The 16,695-nt window shown below is 39.7% G+C and overlaps 1 protein-coding gene across 1 annotated transcript in view; it reads right to left on the bottom strand.

The window, feature by feature from the left end:
* The window catches only part of LOC140199173 (plastin-2-like), a 69,318-nt gene extending 53,564 nt beyond the window's left edge, over nucleotides 1-15,754 (bottom strand). Inside the window, exon 1 of the mRNA XM_072260802.1 lies at nucleotides 15,661-15,754. The gene's annotated coding sequence lies outside the window, so the exon portion shown is untranslated. The remainder of the gene's footprint in view (nucleotides 1-15,660) is intronic.
* Between the last annotated feature and the right edge of the window lie 941 nt (nucleotides 15,755-16,695).

Below are 16,695 nucleotides of genomic sequence, written 5' to 3'. Positions count from 1 at the left end.
CTTAATGTTTCAGGCTCAGACCCTCTGAAGGCCTGAAACGTCATCTGTACATTTCCCTCTATAGCTGATGCCTGGCCTGCTGAGTTCCTCCAGCATCTTTTGTGTTTAAGACATCCAGCATTTGTAAGATCTCTTATGCTCCCACTTCAGATGAATTTGGCATCAGTATATAGCACAACCTATCCGTACATACATTGCAAAGGGCTCTGATAAGGTATTCATGCGCTCACCCACACTAGAATTTGGCTAGAAGTGTACTTTTACACCTAAATCAGGTGTACTTCTGTTTTCAGTTTGAGCCTTAATTTGTCAAATTATTAATATATTCTGTATAAAACATGAAGCCTGCATGAAGTTGAAAGTCCAAACTACTGAGCATGATTCCAAATAAAAGAGTTTGATTGGCACTCATTCTTCTTTAGCACTGTCACACAACATTGTATCAAGTACAAATTCAACCGCAATAACTTGTTAAAGCTCCAAAAGAACCGAGAAACCCCACAATCTACCAGTTAGAACAAGAACATGAGTCAGCCTTTAAGTTCTCCAAATCAAGCATCAGTTTGACTTGGATATCGATTACCGTCTGATCATCACTGTTGGTTAAAATTGTGTACGCATTTGTGAGAGAACCTTCAATCGTCTTGAAGCGAAACAAGTCCACCACTACCTCTGAAGGTAATGCTAACCTTGCTGCTGGGGCTTATGGGCTGAGAATAAATTCAAAAGAGAATATATTGCAGTAAAACCATTACTTCTCATGAATTTAATAAATAATCCATGAACTATTACCAATAATCATAAAGAAAAAAAGAATTAATTAGTCTATAGGTGTTCCAATAAAATACTTAAGATTCCAATGACACCAGATTATGAACCTATATTTAGTGAACTGAGATGCAATTGAAATTGTATGCTCTAAATCAAGTTACTGGAATGGTTCAAACTTAGTGAAATGTCATCATGTTTTTCATTGGTAATATGCCGTTTAGTACATGAGGAAAGTGTGGCAGATTTTTCAGATTAACAGGAACAACTCTATTAATTACAAAATACTTTTTTTTCCTATTAGAGTCATTCAGTCAGGAAAGGTAGAAGTCAAATCCACTTTATTACAGACACAGAGCTGTATAACATGATGCTATCTTTCTCTCTCAGATTCTATACTAAGAATCTCCACAAACTGACTTAAAGTGGCTTATGTTTTTTTTTAAACTTTATTATGAGAATTCCTGAAGCATTTTCAAAAATCAAGTTCGATGAAGTATTGCAACATATAATTAAAATGTACGTTCATGACTTGCTGCAAATTGAGGAAGAGGCTTCATTTTTGAAAGCAAAGAGAAAGGTATCACTCTCTGAATTATTCCCAGATAGTCTCTTAGTGACATTTTCTGAAGTACACTGGTACTTCTTCCTAGAGATGCTGCCTGGCCTGCTGCATTCACCAGCAACTTTTATGCGTGTTGCTTGAAATTCCAGCATCTGCAGATTTCCTCGTGTTTGCTGATTTTGATGCTTGAATGTTTCAACTTCTATGTCATAAAGTGCTAATGAAAAAATATTGCCTACAGTTTAGATCATGCGAACAAAATAGTCACATTGTAACAATACTTAGCAGCCATAACCTAATTTCAAAATGCAAACCACAATCTATAATTTGTTACTCTAATTATTAACTTTTTCCATTTAATTTTCATTCCCAATGGAAATTGAAGTCACCATAGGCAAGAAGGTCTAATTACGATATTACAAGCTCATATGGGCAATTTCCATTATAAACCCAGACACAGTTGTTATGGAGTGAAAAGTATATATTATAAATTAACTCATAGAATGCTTTGTTTTTAAAATGGGAATTGAAGTAAATTCGCACAATTTGGAACATCTCTCTAATCCCATCACTGAAACACTGCACAATCTTGATTCACTACTTTTTGCAGAGCATTTGCGCTCTGCCCTTAATGGCCACCCTGAGCTTCCAGTTGCATATCATTTTAATTCCTCTTCCCACCCCCACAAAAACCTCTCTGATCTTGATCTTCTCCATTGCCAATGCAAGGACAACTGCAAGCTTAAAGAACAGCAACCACTCATTTAACCTCCACCCAAATTGCATGAACAATGAATTATCCAGTTTCCGATAATCCATTCTCCCTATGTTCCCTTCCCATTCCCACCAGTCCACTCAGGGTGTCTCTTCCCTTGCTCACTTTCCTCCCAGATTTATCACCCTCCCCATCTGATTCCCACCTTCCCACCTTCCCTCCCTCATCTGGTTCCAGCGATCACTTACCAACTTCTGCTCAGCACCACCCCTCTCCCTCCCAGATCCTTCTGCCCATACTTCATTTATTTATTTTAAATTTAGAGATACGTACAGCATGGTAACAGGCTCTTCTGGGCCAAACCCTCACCCTAGCCCAAATGACCAATTGACCTACTAACCCATACGCTTTGGAATGTGGGGGGAAGCCAAAGCACCTGCAGGCAACCTACACAGTCACAGGGAGAATGTGCAAACTCCTTATAGACAGCCACAGGAATCCCCTCACCCAGTCTGGCCCATCCTATTGCCTACCAGCCTCTGTCTCACCTCTTCCCTCTTCTACTATTGAGGTTGTCTTCCCTCCATACTTTCAATCCTGATGCAGGGTCTTGACCTGAAACACTGACCATTCCTTTGCCTCCACAAATGCTATTTGAGCCTCTAGGTTCTTTCATAGTTAATTTTTGCTTTATATTTCAGTAGCTGCAGTCACTTCTCCAGGAAGACCATAACCTCGTTGTGGCTGGAAGCTTGCCTGCCTCAATGACCTGGAGAGCTACAGTATGTTGGCTGGAGTCGGGGTTTATGACTTGGCTCTTGGTAGGGTCACCCATGCCAAACAGGTCAAAGGGTAAAGACCAGACTAAGAGTGGTCCACCGGTCCTCCAGGTTTGGGATTCAGCTCAGCTCTAACATCCCTGACAAGTAAAACAAAACTGTTACAGAAACACCATGAAGAATCCTTCTACATCTGAGTGCAATGGTATTTCTGAGTCCCCACCCGGAATTGCAAGGCTGACAGTCATGAAAACCAACAGGAAACTTGGTATGATGAAGGAAACCATGAGCACCATTAGAGATGGAGGACCTTCACTGCTACCCTCAATGCCAACGGCATAAGGGGCAGCTAGAAACTGCAGTCACTGGTGTTCCCTCTCTCGATTCACCTTGTACATGCCACACAACCAATCAGTGGAAGTGAATTGACTCCCTCTTTGCTTCCAAGAAAAGACACTTCCACAACTTTCAACAGGTCCTGAAAACTGAACTCTGAAAATATTTCACAGAACATGTACCGTACTGAAAATAAGATAATCCTTTGAGATCTGGGTAGTGAAGCAAACTTGAAACAGATTACACACTAGTGCTATATAAGGAATGCAATTCAGTTTGATCTGGACCCACTTTTGAAATATTGATACAGCCGACTTTATACTTACATTAAGCTGCAATTTATTAAGGTTAACAACTTTGGTGATGGACCTAACAAAGAGTAAATATTACTTTCCATCATTTATTGACAAAAGAGCTAAAAAGTGTAACAGCCTTATTTCCTGGGATTTTGAAACCAAAAAAATTAGCAACAGCAAAGTCAATTTTAACTATGAATCATTTTCAAGAACATTCCTTTGCAATCCTTAAGCAGAACTCCCATCAAATGACAAATGACATTTTTGAAAATATTTCATGAGCTCCCTTTGGGAATATAGTCGTGGCTCCACCCACATTCTGCAGGAATTTAAGCTTCATTCCCAAACTGTAGTAGATGAGTTGAAGTGAGAATACTTCAGGTTCCAGATTAGCAAGTTACATTTGGTGATAAATCATTAAGGAAGAAATAGTGAGACATCTGGATAGAAGTGTTACAATCAGGTAGACACAGCATGGATTCAGAAAATACAGGTCCTGTCTGACAAACTTGCTGAAGTTCTTTGAGTATATAATGAGCATAATGCATAGGCAGAACAGGTAGATTTTGTAAGGTTGGATTTTCAGAAGGCATTCGATATGGTGCTGCACAAAATACTTATCCATAAGATAATGATGCATGGAGTTGAGGGTACAGTGATTATTGACATGGATAGAGGATTGATTAACCAATAACGATTTGCTTTATTTATCCACGTACATCAAACACTGTGAAATGTATCATTTGTGTCAAATGTAATCATTTGTAACCAGGCCAGCTTGATAAAGTCATGAAATTATTATCAACAAATCATCTGTAATACCAGAGGAAATAACACACTGGACCACTGTTACGTTAAGATCAAGAGTGCCTTTCGTGCTATCCCAGGCCCACACTTTGCTAAGTCTGATCACTTGGCTGTGCTTCCTCTCCCTGAGTATAGGCAGAGACTGAAGACTGCAACACCAGCAGTGAGGACCTAGAAGGTATGGACAAGGAAAACACAGGAGCGCTTACAGGACTGCTTTGAATCAGTGGACTAGACTTTGTTCAGGGAGTCAGTTATCTTCGAATCTGGATGAGTATACTGCAGTTGTAACCGACTTCACTAAAACCCATGTGGATGAGCGTGTGTCTACGAAAACTTACTGTACGTTCCCAAATCAAAAGCCGTGGATGAACCAGGAGGTTTGTCATCTCCTGAGGGGTAAATCTGTGGCATTTTAGTCTGCGATCCATGTCTGTATAAGAAAATTAGGTATAACTTGAGGAGGGCTACTTCAAGACCCAAGAAACAATTCCAGGAGAGGTTAGAAGCAACATTAGTTGCATGTCAATTCTGGCAGGATTTGCAGGCCACTAACAATATCAAGCAAAACCCAACATCTTGAATGGCAACAACGGTCACTACCAGACGAGCTCAACACCTTTCAAGCTCGGTTTGAAAGAGAAAATAAAACCACAGCTATGAGGATCCCTGTGGCATCCAATGACCCTGTGATCTCTGTCCTGGAAGTCGAATTTAGGCTGTCTATCAAAAGGATGAACCTTCGCAAGGCAGATGGGGTATCTGGTAAGGCTCTGAAAACCTGTGCCAATGAAATGGTGGGGATATTCAAAGACATTTTCAATCTCTCACTGCTACAGTCAGAAGTTCTCACTTGCTTCAAAAGGGCAACAATTATACCAATGCTCAAGAAGAGCAGCGTGAGCTGCCTCAAAAACTACTGTTCAGTAGCACTCACATCTAAGGTGATAAAGTGGTTTGAGAGGTCGGTCATGGCTAGAATCAACTTCTGCCTCAGCAAGGACCTGGACCCACTGTAATTTGCCTATCGCCACAATAGGTACAGCAGACATAATCTTAATAGCTCTCCATGCAGCCTTCGATCACCTGGACAATGCAAATACCTATGTCAGGATGCTGTCTATTGACTATTGCTCAAAATTTAACACCATCATTCCTACAGCCCTGATCAAAAACCTATAGAATCTGGGTCCATGTACCTCCCTCTCCAACTGGATCCTTGAATTCCTAACCAGAAGACAACAATTTATGTGGATTGGAAATAACACCTCCACCTTGCTGACAATCAGCACTGGTATCCCTCAGGGGTGTGTGCTTAGCCCACTGCTCTACTCTCTCCACACCCATGACTGTGTGGCTAGGCACAGCTCAATGCCATCCATAAATTTGCTGATGTCGGCAGAATTTCAGATGGTGTCGAGAGGGCGTACAGGAGCGAGATTTATCAGCTGGTTGAGTGGTGTCACAGCAACAACCTTGCACTCAACATACAGAAGACCAAAGAGCTGATTGTGGGCTTCAAGAAAGGGTAAGACAAGGAACACAAACCAATCACCAAAGATGGATCAGAAGTGGAGAGAATGAGCAAATTCAAATTCCTGGTGTCAATATCTCTGATGGCCTAAACTGGACACAACATATTGACGCAGCTATAAAGAAGGCAAGACAGCAGCTATATTTCATTAGGAGTTTGAGGGGATTTGGTTTATCAAGGAAAACACTCAAAAATTTCTACAAATGTACTGTGGAGAGCATTCTGGATTGGCTACATCACTATCTGTTATCGGGGTGGGGGCTACTGCACAAGATCGAAGTAAGTTGCATAAACTTGTAAAATTAGTCAGCTCCATCATGGGTACTAGCCTCTGTAGTATCCAAGGTATCTTCAAGGAGTGGTGCTTTAGGAGGATGGTGTTCCTCATTAAGAATCCCCACCACCCAGGACATGCCCTCTTCATACTGTTACCATTGGGAAGAAGGTACAGAAGCCAGAAGGCACACACTCATTGATTCAGGAACAGCTTCTTCCCCTCTGCCATAAAGTTAACAAGTTTCACAACATATGCCGGTGATAATAAACCTAATTCTGATTCTGGTTCTGAAATCAAATCAGCAAGGATTGTGCAGCAAGTATCAACATGCTTCCATGCCAGCAGAAGGCACAGAGTTGGAATGAGGTATTTCTCTGATTGGCAGAGTACTGTAGGAGTCAGAGCTGGGCCTGCAACTGTTCGTAATATACATTAATGATTTGGAAGAGGGGGTTGAGTGTTAGCCTAGCTAAGTTTACTGATGACACTAAACTGAGTAGAAAAGCAAATTGTGCAGGAGATGCAGTGAACCTGCAGAGGGTTGGAGTTACGTGAATGGGCAAGGGCCTGAGAGGTAGAGTAAAAAATGATAAATCAAAGTAATTCACTTTGGAAGGAAAATAGAAGACCAGATTATTCTTTAAATGGTGAAAAATTGCAGCATGCTGTTGTGCAGAGGGACTTGTGTATGAATCACAAAAGGCGGGATTCTAGGTACAACAGATTATCAAGAAGGCAAATAGAATGTTGGCTTTTACTGTTAAGGGGACTGAATTTATGAGCAGGGAGGTTATGCTGCAACTGTACAAGGACTAATGAGGCTGCACCTGAAATGCTACATGTAGTTCCTGTTTCCCTTTTTTGTTAAAAAAATGATATACTGGCTTTGGAGAAAGTGCAGAGGATATTCACCAAGTAGATTGCAGATATGAGGTGTTAGCCTATGAGGAGAGACTGAGTTACCCAGGACTACACTGACTGGAATTCAGAAGAATGAGTGGAGATCTTATAGAGACATATAAAATTATGAAAGGGATTGATAAGATAGAGCCTGTAAAGTTGTTTCCACTGGCAGGTGAGAATAGAACAAGGAGACATAGCGTCAAGATTTAGGGCAGTAGATTTAGGATGGAGATGAGGAGGAACTGCTTTTCCTAGGGAATGGTGCATCTGTGGAATTCTCCACCCAGGGAAGCAGCAGAAGCTAACTCATTAATTATATTTCAAACATACAGTAGTTAAATAGATTTTTGTGTAGTAGAGGAATTAAAGCTTATAGGGGAAAGGCAGGTAGGTAGAGTGGAGTCCATGGCAAGATCAACCATGATCTTATTGAATGTTGAAGCAGGCTCACAGGCCCGATGACCTATTCCTATTTCTTATGTTCTTATAAATATACTTGGAGTAAGATCTAAAGATTTAACATTAAAAATAAAGTATTGAAAAGTTTACTAAAATAACTATTCAAAGGTCATGAAAAGCGGTATATTAATGCAAGTCCTCATATTCCATAGACATGGACAGAAACCAATGCTGGAATACCAGGCTGAGTTCCTGAACAACAGTGTTATATCTGTGAAAGCTTTTGTAAATTCTAAGTTTGGCTTTTATTCCACTACTACTCCCTTTTGTTTACTTGTTTAAGACATAGGATCAGAAATGCAGCAGCTTCTGGTAAGAGGCATTAGGATAATGCTCTGCAGGGTGTTGTGCTGCGTCCGTGTGAAGCTACACCCCACATGGAAATTCCATCTCCTATTGAGCATATTACTGGGAAAGCAGACCAACCAGCTTCATCAAGATCCATGCCAAACTTTTCCCTAAGCAAATACATAATTAATATTTTCTTCATATTTTAGTGAAATTCTGAGCAGCACTGAACCCAAGTGGAGGATTAACTTGACAGCTCTTGTGCTGTTCTCTGCTCTAGTAACAAGATTGATGCCAACAGCTAATCAAGCACCTGTTCCCCGAGATATTCTCTGGATTACTAAACCTAAAATGGATAATTTTGCAAAGTATATCAGACTGCAAAAAATACAAATGTGAATATTTTATCAGATCTTAAAATTCAATTATATTTACTAAGCTGTAAAATTATCCAACAGTCTTGTGAATGAAAAGATTTTTTTAAGATAACACAAATTGACAAGCAGAAACCATTAAAGCTCTATATCACTTGCAGAATGAACAGTCTCTGTCTGCATGTTTCATACAGTGTTCTGCTGTCTATTCTAAGCAATTTAATTAAAGTTTCTCCTTAAATTAAGTTTTCTTTATATACACCATACTACAACAGTGACAGAGCAGAGGATGGGGCAGGTGGTGTAAAAGAAGATGCAGTGTGTAGTGAGACTGTGAGCAAGGACTGGCAGTAGATAGGGCAAAATTGCAGTCACTGGGATGGGTTAGTGTGCCTTTAAATTCAATAAAATGGGGCTGGTGTCACTTCACCTTTTTGGAAAACTGAGGATAAAGTAAAAGGGAAGGAGAATGCAGGAAAGGTTATAAAAGTCTCCAGAATAAATAAAAACCCAGGTAAAATGGCAGTTTCCTCCCTGAAGAACATTAGGACAATCCAATGATATTGTCGGTTTTGTAATCATCATTATTACCTAATAGTCTTTTTTTCACTTCATGATTATTACCTGAATTTACATTCTGTAGTGGCCTGATGGGATTTGAATTCATGGCTGCATTGTTAATCCAGTCTTTTAGATTACTAACACAACAGGCAATCTGACGGGGAACTCAGTCCTGATGTAGGATTTTGACTTGAAACTATTTATTTTCTCCCTCAGATTTTTAGAGACTAACAAGACCAGTGAACGATACACCAGGATTGATTTTTCGGCCTGAACACATCCGCTTGTGTTCCATGAGATGACTTCAGGGACAGGCCTGTGGTTTTTCTCATTTAGAAAAAGCAAGGAAATTACTTAAAAACAGAACTCAGCACCAGGGAGCACAGGAAATACACAGGGGGCCCATGTGCAGCAACACTTTAAGGAGATCTAAAGAAGATTAGGACTGTTGGGAGGGGGCATGGTCAGCATAGCAGCAGATATGAAAGTACAGGACATCTCCAAGGCAGCAGGTGCAGTATGACACAGTGGCGCATTTGGTAGTACTACTGCCTCAAGGCGCCATAGACTCAGGTTCAATCCTGACCTCCAGTGCTGTCAGTGTGGAGCTTCCCCTCTAAACGTGTGGGTTTCCTCCAGGTTCTCTGGTTTCCTCCCATATCCCAACAATATGCAGACCTGGTGGATTAATTGGCCATTGTAAATTGTCCCTATCGTGTAGGTAAGTGATAGATTATGCAGTGGAATTTGAAGAGCATGTGGAGGAAATTTTTTAAAAACTTATTTAATTTAGGATTGGTATAAATGCTTGTCTGGTAGCCAGCACAGACCTGATGGGCTGAAGGGCCAGTTTCCTTGCTGTATGTTACTCTGAATTGATGTCTCTGTGACTCTCCACAACACCAAAGAAGTGGCCTAAAGAGAGCCTTCCTGTTCGAAATTCACAATGCCAAAGATGCTCCCTACAGATTTGGTATCAGGTTTCAGAATGAGGGGTGACAGCATGGCCGGCAGCTCGCCTCAACTCCTCTCTAAAACAGTGCTGAGCTTATAAAATCACTACACAAATGCAAGTTTTTCTCAATGAAAATTTCATTACCCAGTTTTGAATTGGACAAATAGTAAAATAAAATGTTCTGCCACATTGGCAGTCTTCCAGTGGTAACTTGGCAATTATTTGTCCCACTACAGACTGCGGTATAACTAAGGTTTAAAACCTGCCCCCTTGTTGAATATTAAATTGATTGTTTTACTTTCAACATCATGCCGTTAGCTTCTAGTGTACTTTTTTGCCTAAGCCTGCTTAGGAAGCAGATCTGAAACTCCACTTAATATGAGCTAAATGTGATTTACTATATGAAATTTTGATATGATGAGTAACAATTGTGCGCCTTCAATTCAGTATTCAGGGCAAACCAGCAACAGGAAATAACAAAAGGAACAGGTTCCATTTTGAGTTTCATCATGCCATTTACAGCATATCACAGTATGAATTTCAGAACGGGCACTCATATTTAAAGTTTTTCATCCTGATATAAAGTCACACATTTTCTGAAGTCAGATCTAAAAGGCTAGAAGCAAGTTTTTCTCTTTTTTTGTTTTTTTTTAAGAGGAGGTTATTTATTTGACTACCCAAGATACAATTGTACTCATATTTAAGCTTCATTATTTTATTATAATCTTCAGAGGATTTCGAAGCCTGGTATGTCGCTTCGAGGGTTGGGAGAGTATTCTCAATCTCTAATAATTGCCCTTCTCTCTCCCTCTTAGCAGTGGATTCATATGAAATTATATACCCACGAATTACAACTTTTAATATCTCCCAGAGTGTGGAATCTGACACCCCGCCATTATCGTGAATTTGTATAAAATCTTTTAATCTGGTGGTGATATTTTCTATAAATTTCTTATCGGCGAGTAGGGAGGGGTTAAAATGCCAGGAATAGATTTGTTTGGAAGGGGAGGGATTTAGGGACATTGTCAAGGGGCTATGGTCAGAAATTAATCTATTATGATATTTTGTATTGGTAACACAAGATATTAAATGAGTCAACCAAAAAATAGTCTATTCTACTATAAGGTTTGTGAACATGAGAATAATAAGAATAGTCCTTGTCGGTAGGATGTTGAACTCGTCAGATATCTACTAAATTCCTAGATTTAATCAAATTATTTAGGACCTGCACTGACATGATATTTGGGGGTGGGTGGGAGGACAATCTATCTAAATATGGATCTAAATAGCAATTCAAGTCACCACCGATTATTATATTTGAATTACTGGCATCCGGAAGTAAATCAAAAACTTTCCTAAATTTGACTCGTTTGTGTTTGGACCATAAATATTAAGGAAGGTTAGCGGAAACGAATTAATAGTGTCAGAGATCATAATAAACCTGCCGAGAGGACCTGTGGTCATGGAAGTGAGTTGAAATGGAATATTTTTCCTAAAGAGGATAGCCACACCACAGGCATGATAAGTAAATGGTGACTGGTAAACCTGTGATGTCCAGCTAGACCTCAATCTGCGTTGCTCAGTTACTTTAATATGGGTTTCCTGAAGAAGCAAGTTTTAAGTGAAAGCAAATCAGATGCAAGTAGTCTGGGACATAGAGAAGAAGCTACTCCTGCAGATGCTATCAGACCTGCTGAGCTTTTCAAGCCTTTTTAAAATTGGATTTAGATCATCTGCAGTTTTGTTCTTGATTTTCTATGTTGGAATATTAATTATTCCATCTTACAAAGTAATTGAGGCAAGGTCAGTGTGCAATAGTGTGCAATAGTTGCAAGGTTAGTGTGCAATAGTGTGCAATAGTTGCAAGGTTAGTGTGCAATAGTGTGCAATAGTTGCAAGGTTAGTGTGCAATAGTGTGCAATAGTGTGCAATAGTTGCAAGGTTAGTGTGCAATAGTGTGCAATAGTGTGCAATAGTTGCAATGACATGTCTGTGGAGGCAGAATAAGAGCTAATGATCATCAGAACCTTTCTAGTCATCAACTTCAGACATTGACTTTGTTTCCTCTACACACAGATTCTGTCTGATCTGCTGATATTAACCAGGACTTTCTGGTTTTGCATGTGCTCTGATATTTCTTCTGTTTAAAAAAAGATCAACCTCTCCTTTCATTATTGGTGATGATTATAAATTCAGCAATCCTCATCACCACATACCTAACTAGAGGAAATAGTTTCTTCCACTTCACCCATCAAAACCTTACATCAAGTTATCATCCTCTGTTAGCTTGGGTTGCTCTAATTAAATAGATCTGTTGTTCATTATTGATTTCTAATCTAACATTTTATTAGTCTAAACTAGCAAAATTGAGATACCTTTGTGTTTCTATCTTTCAAATTCAGCTACCTAGACGTTGCTACTATTCTGATAATACATGGAAAATAAATAATAGCAATATAGACACTTTTTTACTTATTTAGAGATACAGCCTGGAATAGGCTTTTCTGGCCTTTCAAGCCATGCTGTCAGCAAGCCCTGATTTAACGAAATTTAATAACCCCTGTGCAAGATCTGAATAACAGGCTCCAAAAGTCCATTCCTTCATCTTTTTGAAGTCTGCACATTGTTGGCAAGTCCAGCATTTATTGCCCCTGAAGAGAATGTCTTGTTAAATCTCTTCATAGTCAACTACATGGGTGGGCCTAAGTTCACACATATTCTAGAAAAGGTAAGATGGCAGCTTTCCTACCTTGAAGAACATTAGGACAATCCTATGGTTTTGTAGTCATCACTATTACTTAATAGTCTTTTTTTAATAGTCTTGATTATTAACTGAACTTAAATTTTACAGCTGCCTGATGGGATTTGAATTCATCACTTCATTATTCATCCAGCCTTCTATATTACTAGCACAACGAACAATTTATTGGAGCAACTCAGCGGGTTGAGCAGCATCTGTGGTGGAGGGTGGTGGGGGAAGAAATTGTTTCAAGTCAAAATCCTACATTGGGACTGAGTCCTCCAGCAGAGTTTTGTTGCTTCAGATTCCAGCATCTACAGTCTCCTGTGTCTCCTCTGAGTCACTGGGTCAACAATTTGATCACTGCAGCACCACTCAATCAAGGTTGCAGCCCTCATTCATGAATCTATCTGTGTACAATCCATGCGAATCCCAAAAAAAACTGCAGATGCTGGAAATCAAAAACAAAACAGAAAATGCTGCAAGTGCTCAGCAGGTCAGGCTCACCTGTGTTCTGATGAAGGGTCTACAACTGAAATGTTAACTCCGACAGGCCTGCCTACTGAATATTTCTAGCATCTTCTGTTTTAACCTAAGCAAATCATTAGACTGGGAGGACCATGTTGATCTTCACCGCAAACTGCAACACCCACCCTATTGCGATTCATTCCTTCAAAAAACATTTAAGTACACTTGCCCATGAACTACATCTCCAACATCATACATCCCTATCTGCCGATATTTCTGAATATTCCTCAACTTCCCCCTTAATTCTGAGCCACCCATCCACTGAGCTTTCATTCTTCAACTGATATCCACTATCATCCTCCCCCGGAATGCATTTTAAGGCTTTGCAAGTGACAGACGCTCAAGATATAAAGGCATTATTGGCACAGTTTATTGTTTTACAATGCCACTGGAGGATGGAGGATGCAAGTTTGTACCAAGCGATGAAGGAACCACTCCATTCATCACAGTGGGTATCAGATGCTAGCCATGTTGGGTCAGCATCTATTCATCCATACATCATTGGGTTAGAGGGTCAAAACTAGAAGGTAAAATTTTCTGCAAAGATTTTTTCAGAAGCTGAAGACAGTTACAGAATGTGCCACACTTTTGCAACATGTAATTTTTAGTTCCTTAACATTCACTTTCACCATTTCCCCTCATACATCACTTCCGCTTGTTCGAACAGTTAGACTTCTGCTCAGTTAGACTGCAGTTTATACTAATGAACGGTGCATTCAGTAAAAAGTACCTTTGAATTGAACTGTGTAGGAAGCAAAGTTTACAGTTTCTGTGTTATTTCAGGTTACTAATAAATTTAAAATAGGGTAATTCCTTGAAAAAAATCTACATCAAACTGAGATATAGAACGTAGAACATAGAATAGTACAGCACAGTACAGGCCCTTCAGCCCACAATGTTGTGCCGACCCTCAAACCCTGCCTCCCATATAACCCCCCACCTTAAATTTCTCCATATACCTGTCTAGTAGTCTCTTAAATTTCACTAGTGTATCTGCCTCCACCACTGACTCAGGCAGTGCATTCCACGCACCAACCACTCTCTGAGCAAAAAACCTTCCTCTAATATCCCCCTTGAACTTCCCACCCCTTACCTTAAAGCCATGTCCTCTTGTATTGAGCAGTGGTGCCCTGGGGAAGAGGTGCTGGCTATCCACTCTATCTATTCCTCTTATTATCTTGTACACCTCTATCATGTCTCCTCTCATCCTCCTTCTCTCTAAAGAGTAAAGCCCTAGCTCCCTTAATCTCTGATCATAATGCATACTCTCTAAACCAGGCAGCATCCTGGTAAATATCCTCTGTACCCTTTCCAATGCTTCCACATCCTTCCTATAGTGAGGTGACCAGAACTGGACACAGTACTCCAAGTGTGGCCTAACCAGAGTTTTATAGAGCTGCATCATTACATCGCGACTCTTAAACTCGATCCCTTGACTTATGAAAGCTAAGCTTTCTTAACTACCCTATCCACCTGTGAGGCTGGTGATCTAATTAAATCTTTAAAAATTGGATCAAGATTATTGTGTTCAAATACTCCAATATATAGACATGTCTAAGAATAAGTTATGCACACTGTGTATTAAGAGTAATTTCTTGGCATATATTTGATGCCATATAAAGCAAAAATCTATCACAGCTTTTGATGTATTTAATGATCCAGTCTCCACAGCTTTGGAATAGAAAATTCCAAAGACTCACAGCTCTCCAAGAGAAGAAATACTCTTCACCCTCATCTTAAATTAGCAACCTCTTTTATTGAGAAACTATGTCTTCTTTATTTAAAATAGTAGGGGATATAAGTAAGGTAAAACATCCGCTCCATTTCCACCATAAGAATCTTTGTCAGAATCTTGTGTTTCACTGACTGTCTTTTATTCTTCCAACCTCCAGTGAGGAGAAGCCCAATCTACTTAATCTTTCCTTATAAAACAATCCCTTCTTCCTGGGAATCAACCTAATGTAGCTCCTCTAAACAGTCTCCAGTGCAAGTACTTCCCTCTGTGCATTGTACAATATGCTGGTGAGACCACACCTAGAGGACTCCATATTTACAAAGACCGCTCTTATACCATCCTTCCATTTCTCTCTTAATTACTTGCTGCACCTGCATGTTAAAGGATTAAAATTACCTATTTTAAGAAGAATCATTGGCTCCAAATACTGCAACTGAATTGCTTTGGATTCTGTACAGCCCTGAAGTTCCACGACAAGCGAGTCAACATGTTAATATCCCTAACCATTAGGCAAACTGGGCTTCAAACAAACATTAGAAAGTATCTATAAAATATAAATCCTAATCTGGATCAGGAATGCCAAATTTTAAATGTAATAAGAGTTGCGAGAGCAAAAAGCTGTCGTAGAAACAGAACAGCACTTTGAACCGTGTGACCTAAAGAGGTGCCATGTAATCAGATATTAGCAAGTGGCGCCTTGTTTATGTGACTGTGCCAAACCCAATAGCAAAAAAGAGGAACCTGACCAACAAATAGAGCATTTTGTAATTCTCATTGATTCCTCTCCAACCATACCATAAAGTGGCATTAGGAGATAGACCAATTAAGTACTCACAATCAAAACGGGTGCCTGGTACACAGCCTAACCACAAGCTTCCGGTAATTTTGATTAAAACAATCATCACATGCTTACAGCACCGACTCTGTTAAACAAGTCTAAAGATTAATTTCAGCATAGCAAGCCAAAATGCGACTTTCATTCCTTTGCATTGAAAAAAAGATTCCCACGGCAAAATCCTTAAGATCATTTCCATCTTTACCTTGGTGAAGCAGGCTTTACTTTTCTCTGCCACTGTCTTAAAGGAGTCCGCAGTCTCTCCTGGAAGAAGAGAACACATATGTCAAGCAGTTGCCTTAAGAGGAAGGAAGTGAGTTTTTGGTGGTAAGTGACATGTGATACAAAAGAGTGCAAGATTTGTCTTTATAAGGCAATACACAGCAGAAACTGTTATCGCATGATCCAGCTCACTGCCCATGTTCACTCTTTGATCGTCCCACCTGATCACCATTCTCCAGAAGGACTTCATGTTCTGCATTCTAACTGGATTATTTATTATCAAGTCATCCTGAATAAGGTCCTTCTTTTGGTGAACTTACAAGGGAAATAGGCAATCTTCTGCTCCAATGATTAGGAGCCAGCACATTGCCAAACCCACATAGATAATACCTAAGAGAAAAAAGTGATTGGTACTTGAATCCTTGCATCATTTATTATTTACTGGTTAGGGCCTACATTAATTCCCTGCTTAAAATTTACTGCAATTTTTAATGATAGTTAAACATACAAATTCATACCAAGTCTATACAATAAAATATGAAGATGATGAGATTACTTGCAGCTAGTGCCTGAGTTATTAAAAAATGCTACTTTTTCTTATTAGTTGTTCCCTCTATCCATATTTATATTGTAAACATGATGCTGTCAATGGCAGGAATTAAAATGACCGCAGTGTGACAAGTTTGTATGAAAGCACTTTACACTTATGACTGTCTGACTAAGCACAGCTCCGAAGCCATATTCAAGTTTGCTGATGACACCACTATTGTAGGCTGAATCAAAGGTGGTGATGAATCAGCTTATAGGAGGGAGGTTGAAAATCTGGCTGACTGGTGCCATAATATCTATCTCTTACTCAGTGTCAGCAAGACCAAGGAGTTGATCATTGACTTCAGGAGGAAGAAACCAGAGGTCTATGAGCCTGTCCTCACTGGAGGATCAGAGGTGGAGCGAGTCAGCAATTTAAAATTCCTCGGTGATATCATTTTAGAGGACCTGTCCTGGGCCCAGCCTGTAA

This window comes from Mobula birostris, chromosome 6 (assembly GCF_030028105.1).
Source record: "Mobula birostris isolate sMobBir1 chromosome 6, sMobBir1.hap1, whole genome shotgun sequence".
NCBI lineage: Eukaryota > Metazoa > Chordata > Chondrichthyes > Myliobatiformes > Myliobatidae > Mobula > Mobula birostris.
Note: the sequence above shows the minus strand (reverse complement) of the source record. Positions and strands in the feature narration are given on the sequence as shown.